This window comes from Globicephala melas, chromosome X, assembly GCF_963455315.2.
Source record: "Globicephala melas chromosome X, mGloMel1.2, whole genome shotgun sequence".
NCBI lineage: Eukaryota > Metazoa > Chordata > Mammalia > Artiodactyla > Delphinidae > Globicephala > Globicephala melas.
In genome coordinates, this window is record NC_083335.1 from 82,498,574 (window position 1) to 82,511,168 (window position 12,595).

The 12,595-nt window shown below is 38.6% G+C and overlaps 1 protein-coding gene across 2 annotated transcripts in view; it reads right to left on the reverse strand.

Annotated features, from left to right (window-relative positions):
• Positions 1-12,595, reverse strand: part of MAGED1 (MAGE family member D1) — a 73,435-nt gene that overhangs the window by 35,387 nt on the left and 25,453 nt on the right. The window contains exons 2-3 of one of the 2 annotated variants that reach the window (XM_030851471.3): positions 3,241-3,344; positions 3,047-3,140 (exon numbers count right to left, since the gene is read on the reverse strand). The exons of the other annotated variant lie outside the window; for it this stretch is intronic. The gene's annotated coding sequence lies outside the window, so the exon portion shown is untranslated. The remainder of the gene's footprint in view (positions 1-3,046; positions 3,141-3,240; positions 3,345-12,595) is intronic. 2 annotated transcript variants of the gene reach the window in all.

A 12,595-nucleotide genomic window follows, 5' to 3' on the forward strand; every position in this document is an offset into this window, starting at 1 on the left:
CCTATGAACCATATCTCTATGCTCTTTCTCCTAGGGGCTTTCCTCATATAACAGACATCTAGCTCAGCCTTTTCTCAGCCAATGCACTCTCAGCCTTTCTCTTCAGTAAGATTATTTTTATAAGTGGCAGTATTGTGCCCACAACAGACTTCCCTGGAGAAAGGAATATGTTAGATTCTTCCCTGCAAAGCTTTCTTGCAGCCTATGTCATCACATGCCAAGTCTTCTCCACAGAAGAGACTCTGACCAATTGGTCTTGGATTCTGGATCCATAATATTCTTCGGAATTTGGCTTTTTCTGAGATTTCCCTCATTGAAATAGATCCTAGTCTTAGTCATAAGCTTATCATCTAAAATGATAGATCCTCAAACATAAATGGGCAAAAAACCATACGTAAACCAGTCACAAAAAAGGAAATATAAAAACATGAAATATTTTACCTTATCAGTCATCAATAACTGTAAATTGAAACAACCATGTGAGATTAACTGTTCCTCTCTCACTCTCACCAAGCAGTTTATATGAGTGCATGTTTGACTGCTGTCCTTGCTGGTATGAATGTAAACTGGTAAAAACTTCTAGAAAACAACTTTCCAGTGTGTAATTATGAGCCATAGAATAGTCGTACCTTTTGAGCCAGTAATTACTCTTTAAACAATCTACCAAACAAAATGGTCAGATATGCAAATAAAGATTCATGTACAAAACGATTCATTGAAGCATTTATATTAGTGAAAAAATGGAAACACACAAAATATCCAAAAACATGGAAATGGTTAAATAAATTGCAGTATACTTTTATGAAGGGATATTACGCAGCCAACAAAAATGTTGCCCAAAATTGTTACTGACAAGGGAGATTCTCATGTGAGATAATTTTTAAAGAAAACAGGTTTTAGAGGAGAAAGCATGGGCTGAATTGTGTCCCTTTAAAATTCACATGTTGAAGTCCTAACCTCCAGTACCTCAGAATGTGACTGTACCTGGATATAGGACCTTTAAAGAGGTAATTTAGTTAAGATGAGATCATTAGGGTAGGCCTTTATCCAATATGACTGGTGTCCTTATAAGAAGAAGTTAGAACACAGAGACACATAGAGGGAAGACCATGTGAAGACACAGGGAGGAAAAGATAGCCATCTACGAGCCAAGGAGAGAGGACTGAGAAGAAACCAACCTGGTCAACACCTTGATCTTAGACTTCTATGCCTCAGAATTCTGAGGAAATAAATTTCTGCCGTTTAAGATACCCAGCCTGTGGTACTTTGTTATGGCAGTCCTAGGAAACTAATACAGCAGGATACAAAATTGTATATACTGAAAGGAAATATATCAATTAGTTAATAGGAGTTATATCTGGGTAATGAAATGAACAATTTTTATTTCCTTCCTTATAAAGTTTTGTTGTTCTCCAAAATCCTCACGATGAGCATGTGTCTACCTTTATAATACAAAGTATGTAAAAAAAAAAAGATAAAGATATCCACAAGCAAACACAGAATAGATAGAAAACACATATAACTTTTACTTGATGAAATGAAGCTGCCAAAATGAGGTAGAAAGAAAATTAGTCAGAAAACTAAGGTCTAGGGACTTCATGGCTTTGTCTCACTTTTAGGTGGCCTCCCAACTCAGGGAGAGAGGGACTTGGGGAAGCAAAGTGATGTGAGGATGACTAGTTTGTTTGGAGGCTAATGGCAGAGACAATGAAAGAGATTCAACTGAGTGGAAATGGGAAGATGCCCTGAACAAAGGAGGTGTTGAATGTGTAGAACTAAGAGAGAAAAGCAAGGATTTGGAAGAAGGGAGACGGCAAGAGATTCATTTTCAGGGCACTGAAGAAGGGGAAGCAATAGAGAAGGGAGAAGTAACTGGGCATGCTAACAAAAAGGTAACCAAAAAGAAAACAGGAAAAGAAAGATTCTCTTTTGCCTGATTTTATGGTACCCACCAGATGGAGAGTTTGAGAGGGGTATAGGGGTTTAGAATATGTAACCCCAAAATATGCCATGTTGGCATATTGATTATTTTGAATTAAAGGTACTTGAGAACCAGCTGGTGCAAGAATGATACTCTGACCCTCCTTTGTCCCCCTGAAAGCAGGAGAAAACTTTCTCAAGAGAAAGAGATCCTCCCTGTACCAGAAGGGTAGAAGGCATCCTTATCACCAGAGACAGGGAATTTAGGGCCCGAGAAGGCTGTACAAACAAACCTTGTTAATTCTTTACTATTTCTAGGCCAAACCCCTTTGCCTTGTCGATTCTTCATAAATACATTTTTTTTTTTTTTTTTTTTGCGGTATTTAGGCCTCTCACTGTTGTGGTCTCTCCCATTGCGGAGCATAGGCTCCAGACGCGCAGGCTCAGCGGCCATGGCTCACGGGCCTAGCCGCTCCACGGCATGTGGGATCTTCCCGGACCGGGGCACGAACCCGTGTCCCCTGCATCAGCAGGCGGACTCTCAACCACTGCGCCACCAGGGAAGCCCAATACATTGTTTTTTTAATCTACAAGGTATAACAGCTCTCTGTTCTGATCACTTGAGTCTCACATTTTTGTGGGACTCCTGTACATACAAAATTAAATTTGTTTTTATCCTGTTAATCTGTCTTATGTCAGTTTAATTATTAGACCAGTCAAGGGACCTATAAAGGAAGAAGGGAAAATTTTCCCACCCCTACAGTTGCAACAATAAAGACAACAACTACTACAACTATTTAGTAAGCATATACCAAGCACAAACACTCACTGAAATACTATATTTCACATGGAAACCTTGAGAGATAGGTTTTATTATTACAAATGTATAGATGAAGAAACTGATGGTCAGAGAGGGAAACTGAGTTACTCAATATTTTAGAATTAGTAAGTAGGGGAACTGATAGCCAATTCAAGTATGCCTGGCTCTTAAGCTCCTGTGTTTTCCACCATGCCAAGGGGCCTCGTGGGCATTCACCAACCAAAATTCCAAAACTATCCTAACACTATCTAATAAAGCTGTAAGTTCACAAGTCCCTCCCTACCTCATTTTCCTTCCTTTGCTCACCTAAGAGGATTTCTTTCTGGGTTCTTTTGTCCTTAGCTCTTTCCAAATTCAGATGGGAATTTATTTTGGTCTTTTGATGTGGAAAATCCTGCAGCTGAAAAGGAAATAAAAGTTTGTGGTTAGAGGTGGGGTACTGCATGTCCTTAAATTCAGTTCTGAAGGGTACGGGGGGGTGATGGAAGGGGGTTTCTTACTTATTAGATGTTTTAGAACCAGGCAAAGGTCTTGTGAAAGAGGCATAGAAATGCTTGTGTTCCCAAGAGCCACGGAGAGGGCGCTGACCTTGAGGGATGAAAACCTGATAAGAAAAACACAAGTCATTTACTCTCCATGGATTTGTTCCATAATCCAGGAACAGAAAACATTGGAATCCAAAGGTTACAGTGCACTGAATTGGTTAAGCATATAGGCTTCAGGGTTGAAGAGAGCAAGGCTAGAATCCCAATGTTACTTCTTACTTGCTATTGGACCTTGGGCAAATATCCTTACTTTTCTGAGCGCTGGATGTGTGCAAAGGGAGTGTTGCTTGCCATTCCAGTAAACAACAATGTTGCCAGCCATCAAGTCAGCAGCCACTGCAGCCGCCCCCCACTCCTCCCGCATGGTGCGCCCTGAAAGGAATTCACGATGGAGAAAAACAGGAAGCATTCTGTGCTGGGGATACTGGCCCTAGACAGTTATAAGATGCGTATCTAAGGAATAATTTGAGCCTGGACTCTTGCATCTTCCCATACATAGAAAGTACTAAAATGGTTAACTTGAGATGTCTATTTTTGTGATTAGCAGTAATATTTTGATGTTCAACTACATTTTTTTCCAGCAAAGAACTCCTATATACCCTGTCTCCTCCCTCAGTAAGGTCCCCGAATCAAACTTAACTCGCTACTTTTAGGTTGTACATATTTCCTCAGCCAACAGATATTTCCTCTATAAAATAAAGCAAATAAAAACCCAAAAGGTAATGAGACGTTCTGAGCCTAAACCTAATCTCAAAAGAAAATGAAAGAGTTCTAGGAAAATTTGCTAGTTCTGCCCCCGCAGCTTGTTTGGACAAACCCTCATGATAAAACAACTAAAAAAAATCTTGGTGAAAAAGAAGTAACAACTACTTGAAAACAACAAAAAGACAGGGCAATAAAAATATGGAAATATCAGAGCAACACCATGGGAAAAGGGGAACCTAGAGAAGTAAATATAAGCAGAGAGGCAATCCCCCCAAAATTTAACTTTCTATATTTCAGTTGCCTTGAAAGGCAAAGGAAACAGATAAAGCCCAGAACTACACAGAGTAGGAAAACTATCAGGAGACCCTCCCTACAATAAGCTGGGACCCCAAAGACTACCATCTCGGGGTAGGAAGCAGGTCATTTTGTAGCTCAGGTTGAACTACAGGACTTGCCCTGGGATCCTTGAACCTTGAATTAGACAAAGAAGCAAATCAGCAGGATCAGCTGATAACAGAAAAGACTTCAAACACTGGGATTAGCAAACACAAACCATAAAATCAGTATTTTACCATGGATAAAGAAATAAGTAACAAACTTAAAGATACTTCCAAGCAACAGGAAACTGTAATAAGTGGTATATCATAAGTAAACCTAATCAACTTAAAAAAATACAATACCCCAAATGAAAAACTCAAGGTATAGCTTTCATCAGGAGATTAGGAAAATAATTTATGAAAATTTAAGACAAGTCAGGAAATTAATAAGAGACAAAAGATGGAAAGTACAGAAGAGTGTAAGAGACTCAAACTGCTCTCACTCACTGAAGCAGGTGTCAGGACTTCGTAAAAGTGATCACGCTGAATCTTAACAACTACTTTACGAGGCACAAAATATATAATTTCACTGATAATACAGAAAATCCTTTTCAGCCCTTTCTCCATTTCTACAAGCAAAATTGGGCTCCAGACCTGCTTTTTCTTTAAAAGTAGCTAGTGAAATTCCAGAGCCTAACTTTACAAATGCAAATGTTCACAATCAACAAAAGGAAACTCAAAAAGAAATGTGGGCTCTGTACTCTCTCCCTACAGCCTTGAAGGGGTGGAAACCATTTTGCTTCACAATTATTTCAAATAATCTAAATTTGAAAGATGTTAAATTGAGAATTTTAATGAGAATGTCAATCTTGTTCTCTTTTACAATATGGAGACTTATGAATATTCATAACTGCTACCAACTAATTCTATTCTCTGTTAATACATATCTTTCCTTAGAAGTATTATTTAAAGAAAGGCATTTTATAAGACTCTTGCAACTTTAGAAATTGATGCTTTTTTCTATGAAAATAACCCACAAATGAAATGTGTAATTCTAATTAAGTATCTTATTTGGTAATTCATTAACCTGGTGGGGTAGACAGAATAATGGCTTTCCCAAGATGTCCACATCCTGATCCTGTGAGTATGTCACCTTACATGGCAAATGGGACTTTGCATGTGTGATTAAGGATCTTGAGATGGAGAGATTATCCTGAATTATACTGGTGGGCTCAATGTAATTACAAGAGTCTATAAGAAGTAAGCGGGAGGATGAGAGTCAGAGAAGGAGATATGATCATGAAAGTAGAAGGTCAGAGTCACAGAGTTGAAGACGATATACTGGTAGATCTGAAGATAGGGAAAACGACCATGAACCAAGGGAACGCCGGCAGCCTTTAAGAAGCCGGAAAAAGCAAGGAAACCGATTTCCCCTAGAGCCTCTGGAGGGAGCTCGGCCCTGCCAGCACCTTGATTTTAGGACTGCTGACCTCCAGAACTACAAGATAATAAATCTGTGTTTATTATCTACGTTTGCCACAATTTATTACAGCAGCAATAGAAAACTAATACATCTGGTGATAAAGCTGAAATTGCTATCTCTGTATTTAAAAACAGATTAATACTTCTAAGACCATTCTGACAAATTAGGAAAAGATCATTGGCACTTTCCTCTCTACCCATAGGCATGGATAAACAAATATAAATCCATGATTCTGCTGGATTTACTATGTAACAAATACTTTGAGAGGATACATTTCTTTTAAATGAACAGTGTCATGATTTCTATTTCACCAGTGAGAAAAATGAAACCCCTAAGGTCAGTACACTATAAGCTAGGATTTAAATCCCTGTCTACTGGCTACAAAGTCTAGTATTATTTCACTACATCTTGCTGCCTCTCAAACTGCTTGGGGTGTGATGAAGACAGGGTAGAACATCTAAATGTATTCCTCAAACAACCCACAGCTGCACAAAAGACTCCATGTTTGTGAGATACTCTACCTTTTTGCTTTAACTCGATGATCTCACAGTAAGCAACATGCTGTTTTCTTAGTTTGACTTCCCAAGTACCCCAAATGACATACCCTAGAGAGAGGACCTGAGTGTTCTCGCCACAAGAAAATATTAGTGTGAGACGTGTGTGCTTTTCTCTCTGAATCTTAGTCTCAGTAAATTAATTTGTATTTGTTTATCACCAAGTTTCATTTTAGCATTTCACAAATGCTAAAGACCAAATCCTGGACAGTAGTCAATTAACTGAAATACTACCACCTTGTAGGCTCTTTTATTAAGTACTGTTAAAATTTCCAAATAAAGGTAATTTCCTTTCTTTGATGACTTCTAAAGTATTTACACGTCAAACACAGCTCATTAGAGCATGAGGCCTCAGAGATGCTCAAGTGAACTTGTTTCAGAAAAGAATTCTACTTTACTTTATACACAATGATATCAACTTACAGAGGTATAAGGACTGAAAGGGAAAAATAATTACAGTTATTCACAAATTACATTAACAAACCAAAACCACTTTGTGATAATTCACTGGGCTGTACAGGTATAATTCACGTACTTTTAAGTATGATTTACATAAATGTTATATAAAAACTCAATAAAATCTACAAACAAACAATTGGATCTAGAGAAAGAGGTTAGTAAGGTGAATGGATCTAGAAACTATACACCAGAAACAAGCATTCCCGTATACCAGTCACAATGAATTACAAAATGTAATTTAAAAATATTAGCGAGAGCAACAAAAACTATCAGTACACAGAAATATACCTAACAAGATATGCATGAGACCCTTGCAGAGAAAATTATAATAAACTTTTTTCAAAGACGTTAAAAATATCTAGATAAAAGGAGAGATAAACCACGTTCATTGTTGTAAAGATGCCATTTCTGTATCTATAATCTATAACTAAAATGCAGTTCTAATCAAAATTTCAGTTTCTCAGAGACCATATTAAGCTTATCTCAAAATTCATATGGAAAAGTAAAAGGCAAAGAATATACTTTTGAGGAAGAGTTAAGGAAGGGGTCTTTCCCTACCAAATATTAAGATGCATTACAAAACTATAGTAATTAACAGTGTAATACTAGTATAGAAATAGACAAATAGACCAGTGGAAGAGAACAGAAAGCCTAGAAACAGATATATACATACATTACAACTTGGTATATTATAGAGACAGCATTATAAATCTGTGGAGAAAGAACAGACAACTCAGTAAATAGTCCTTGAACCACCGATTAATCATTCAGAAAAAAAAATAAGATCTCTACATCATATAGTACATAAAAATAAATTCCAAGTGAATCATAAACCTAATTGTGAAAAGAAAATTATAAAAATTTTACAGGAAGATACCGTAAAACACCTTTATGAAATCAAGGTGAGAAAGAATTCCCTAAACAAGATGCAAAAAACATGTCATAAAGAGAAACTGATAATTTCATGGGGAAATGGAAGTAGCTGCTCTTCCATGAAGGCTAAGGTGATCAATATTATAGCATAAACTGAACCATTTATGAAACTATTTCTATTTGTCCCCTTTCCCTAGCTCTTCTAGACCAGAGTGGCCTCTCAACTGCTCATTTCTTCGGGTACTTCCCAAGCTCAAGGCTAGATGACATACCCAGGTAGCTACCGTACATGGTCTAAATGACCACCTGCTCTCTGGTCCCCACACTCAAGAGGATTCTCAGCCACTGCCAGATTAACTGCTACTTCTATGGAAAATTAAGTTCTTACCATGGTGCCTTCCAGGAGGCCTTCTCTGAGCCCCGGGGTTAGAGATACCCTCCTCCATATTTCTACTGAAAGCACCACACCCTGGTCTCTCTGTCATAATACTCCCTGTTGTAATGTCTGTGTCTATCTCACCCACCAGACTCAGTAGAAAATATATCTAATTCAACAACATGTCCTCATTATTCAGCAGAGTCTATATCACTACATTTTTTACTTATTTTCTTGATTGATTAATTAATTAATGGTCTAGCTAACTTTTCTAAGGTTTGAAATCAATCTATCTTCCCCACAGGTATCCTACCACTTCTGACATTCTCAGACTATGTATGTTTTCCTCTCTCATCTTCTGTAACTTCCCTCTTTCTTCACTCATACTTCCTATCTACGAGGGTCCTGGGAAAATATTTTTCTGATAACCAAGAAAATAGAGGGAATGAAAAGTAGCAAGCCACGCTCATTGCCTCTTGAAGCTATCAGTTCACTATTCTCCTTCCCACCTAGAATCTTTCCTTTGTGACCTCCAGGATCCCCCTCCTTGAAAAATAAGCTTACCACACCCTTCAGTGATGTATAGAACACCCCCTTCACCTTCTAGCCATAAATGAAATAGTTCTCTCCTGAGCCTGCTGGTTCTCCCACATCCCTGGTCCCAAAATTCCCAACTGGTAAACCACACACACTGGTATGTGAAACCTCTGCATAACATGCTACTCAAGAAGTATCTGTCAGATGGACATTCTCAGGTGGCTTGCCCTGTGATACAGAGCAGAGCCCAACGTGTTGTAAAAGATAACTGGGTCCTATATTAACTGTATTGTAGGACTACACTGTAGTGTTCAACTGGTAGTAAAGAAGGATGATGTTTTCTAGAATAACTCTGCCTTGTGAGTATGTATGGAAATGCAGCCAAGAGCATTAAACAGATTGACACAAATAGAAGCCAAAGGATGAAAGGACATCAAGTGGAGAACCACAATAAATATGCCACTGTTTTCAATATCTTGAAAATTCAAATTCTCAACATGCATAGAGAAAGCAAAAATAATAACAATAATAAAAAGTAAAGAAACAGAGAACTAAAATACGAAATAAGCATCTCCTAATTTTAAATATGCTCTAATATTAGTGAAGTAAATCAGGTCCAAGAAGTACATTAAATACTAATTTTAATTAAGGTTTGGAATTATTTATTATTCCATTACTAGTTTTAAAATTAAAAAACAATAATACATATGTATAATATTTCACACCTTCATATAAAATTTTGTCAATTTTCTAAAAGTTGATAAACTCATATGCAATTTTTGACCACTTCAACTGTATTTCTACAAAATTCAGGTAATTAAAGGTGTGCCATAAACAAACAAACATAAGATGAGACTCTAGGAGGCACTCCAAATGCTTACCCAGCCATCTTCACTTCTAACTGGCCACAGAAATAAACCAACCAAGGTTCTCAATCTTTGAGATTTTGGGTGAGAAACAAACAAGCCAGGGTCCTCCCTAAGGACAAGACTCCCTAAGGGTCAGACTGTGTAAAAGAAAGGAACAAGCCAGCTCCCTCCTTGGAGATGGCTAAAGATGGTTGTTCAAGGATCCTCCAAAGACACAGGGTCATCTAAGCCACTACCCCAGTCTTCATATTCTGCTAGCCATAGATGCTAATTATCTCTGATCACTTCCTGGTTCTGGTTCTTGACCCTTGAGTTTGAGGAAGAGTTAACTGAGTCAGAGCCCACCCACAGAACCTCTGGCTAATTGCTAAGATCAATTGTTTGGACCATCCAAGAAAGAGGAGCATTGTAGGATGCTAACCCAGCTGTCTTCATTCTCAAATGGCCTCAGAGGCTGAGCAACCACACTCAATTCTAGGGCCCAATTCTTGGGCCTAGAAACTCTGGAAAAGATAGGACCAAACCAAGGTTCTCCTACTGAAGCAGCTAAGGGCAACTGTTCCAGGAGAAATGTGAAATAGTAACCAAGACCCCCCCATATCCACAGCAAATCACAAGTCCTGGCTATCCCTGATCATCTCTGAGCCATAGTTTTCTGGCCTCAAGACTGGGGGAGAAAAGAACCAAGGTATGTATCCTCATATACTTTTAGTGGGAGTTAAAATTGATGCAATCCTTTTGAAAATCAATTTTCCACTATCTAGTAAAGCTGAAAATATGCATAAACTAATACCAGATAATCCCTCTCCCAGATATATATCTTAGAGAACTCAAGCACATGTGGAACAGGAGACATATATAAGAACAGCAGTACCGTTCACAATACCCCAAAACTGAAAGCAATCCAAATGTCCATAAACAGTAGAATGTATAGACAGATGTGTGTGTCCACATGTATCTGTATACATAGGCAAAGAAATGATTATCATAAAAGGCAAGTCAGGATAAATGGTTACCTTTGGGAGAGAAACAGGGATAAGACGAGGCTTCTGGATAACTTGCAATGTTCTATATTTGGCCCTGGAAGGTTCTTTTACGGGTGTTTACTTTATAATTATTCATTTTAGTGTACATTTACATTTTATGCAACTTTTGGTATTTTTGTTATATTGCACAATTCGAAAACCATTAAAAAAAAAAAAAGAATTCGGGCCTCCCTATGGAACTCCCTTAAAGCATCCCCTAAGTGCACGTGTTCTCAACCTTTCTGAGGTAAGGAATGACATAAAAAGCATCCACCCCTCTGTAAAAGCTATGGGGACTGGTTATCCACATTCATTTACAATAGGATTTTTGGAAAGGGAAGCCTGGGCAGGCCAGGGTCCTACCAGCAGTGCCATTTCCCTTAAAGTTGCTAAGGGCAGTTGTTCAAGTCCCTCCAGGTACAGGAAGCAGTGAATAGAATGCTATCTTAGCTCCCCTTACATTCAAGATTTTACCGCCAGTCCTTTCTTGGCCCTGGTTATTGGCAAAAATAAAATAAGGTTTGTGAAGTAACGACAAAGTTGAAACAAAGCCAGGACTATCCAAGGGATCTGCTGCAAAGCTGGTTAAGGGCAACTACTCACGCTGGCCATTGCTGCTTCCATTCCCTAACTCTTCCTCCCTTCTGTAAAAATCCCCACTCCTTTGTCATGCCATGTGCCTCTTAGCTACACTCACCCCTTCTTCCACAAAAGAGCATCTTTCTCGCCTTCCTCTCTACTCTTACACGCTAAACCTTTCCTACTATCTTTGATGATCCCATGGCTAACTTGTCCATCACCCCAGCTTCACAGTTCCTTGACCTCCTTCTACTCCAGCTCACCCACCCACGGAATCTTCTCATCATCCAGAACTACTTTCCCCCTGAAATCTTAAGCTCCTATATCCTACTCTGACCATGATTTCTTGTCTGCCATTCCACCTCTATCTAACATCCACTCTTTGAGCTTTGAAACCTCCACACAGCTTCACTGACACCCACCCACATATTCACACAGCTTCTCCTTCTCTGGTTCTACAGAATCCTCCTGAGAACACACTTTTTCCTGATGAGACTAAATCCCATGGTCTATAACCTGAACTAATCTCATCAGTAACCTCAATAATCTACTTAGCCCCTCAAACCTCCCACCACCCAAAATCATCATCACACATTCACAAGTCTAAAATCAAACCCAATGCTTGCCTTCCTTGCTCCCACTTTTTGGCAGCCGAACACACCTGGAAAAAAGGACAAGACTAAAAACATTTTATTTCCAGCTCAGAGAGGTGTTCATTACTGCCCATCAATCTTCTCTCATTCCCCAAAGAAGGGTGCAACCTTCTTCCTCTTTCCTCTGGCTCCTGGTCATCCCCTCTCACACTCCAGAATGCCCTTACTGCCTTATTCAGAGAGAATATATTGGGGCAAGAAAGAAACTCCCTCAATCTCTTGCCTTTCCAAAACCTCACAAACAAGCCTTTCTGACCCTCTTTAACTGCAATATCAGAAGTGATGCCCTTTCTCTTGTTCATGGCCAGTCCTTCCACGTGTTCTCTATACCACAGCTTTTCCACATTTGCTTCTCCAGTTATCCCATTTCTCTCCTGTATTTTCAATAACCTCTGTTTTTATTAGCTCCTCCTCTGCAGAACATATAAACACGCTCAGATCTCTCATCCTAAAAATATACACATATCATTTGTTATCTATTCTACTTTTCATAGACAAGAGTCTTGACACAGTAGTCTACATTCACTTCATCAACACTTTCGCCAATTACACTACTGGCCTGCTGTATTTTAGCCTTCATCAATGCACTGATCCATACACGCTCACTGCTCTGGTTTCCCCTAAATCCTTAACCTAAGAGAACCCTCTCAAATCCACGTTATATATCCATGTAGATAAATTTCACATTTTATATTTTTAAAAGTTTAAGATAGTAGTTTTAAAAAAGAAGTGCAATACATGTTCATTAGTGTACAACAGTGCCTGGCACAGAGAAACACATAAAAGGAGATAAGCATCTTCAATCATCATTCCACCCTCCCAGAGATAACTGTTAAAGCTATATTCTAACCTCTGGGAGAAGCTGAAAAAAAAATCACCT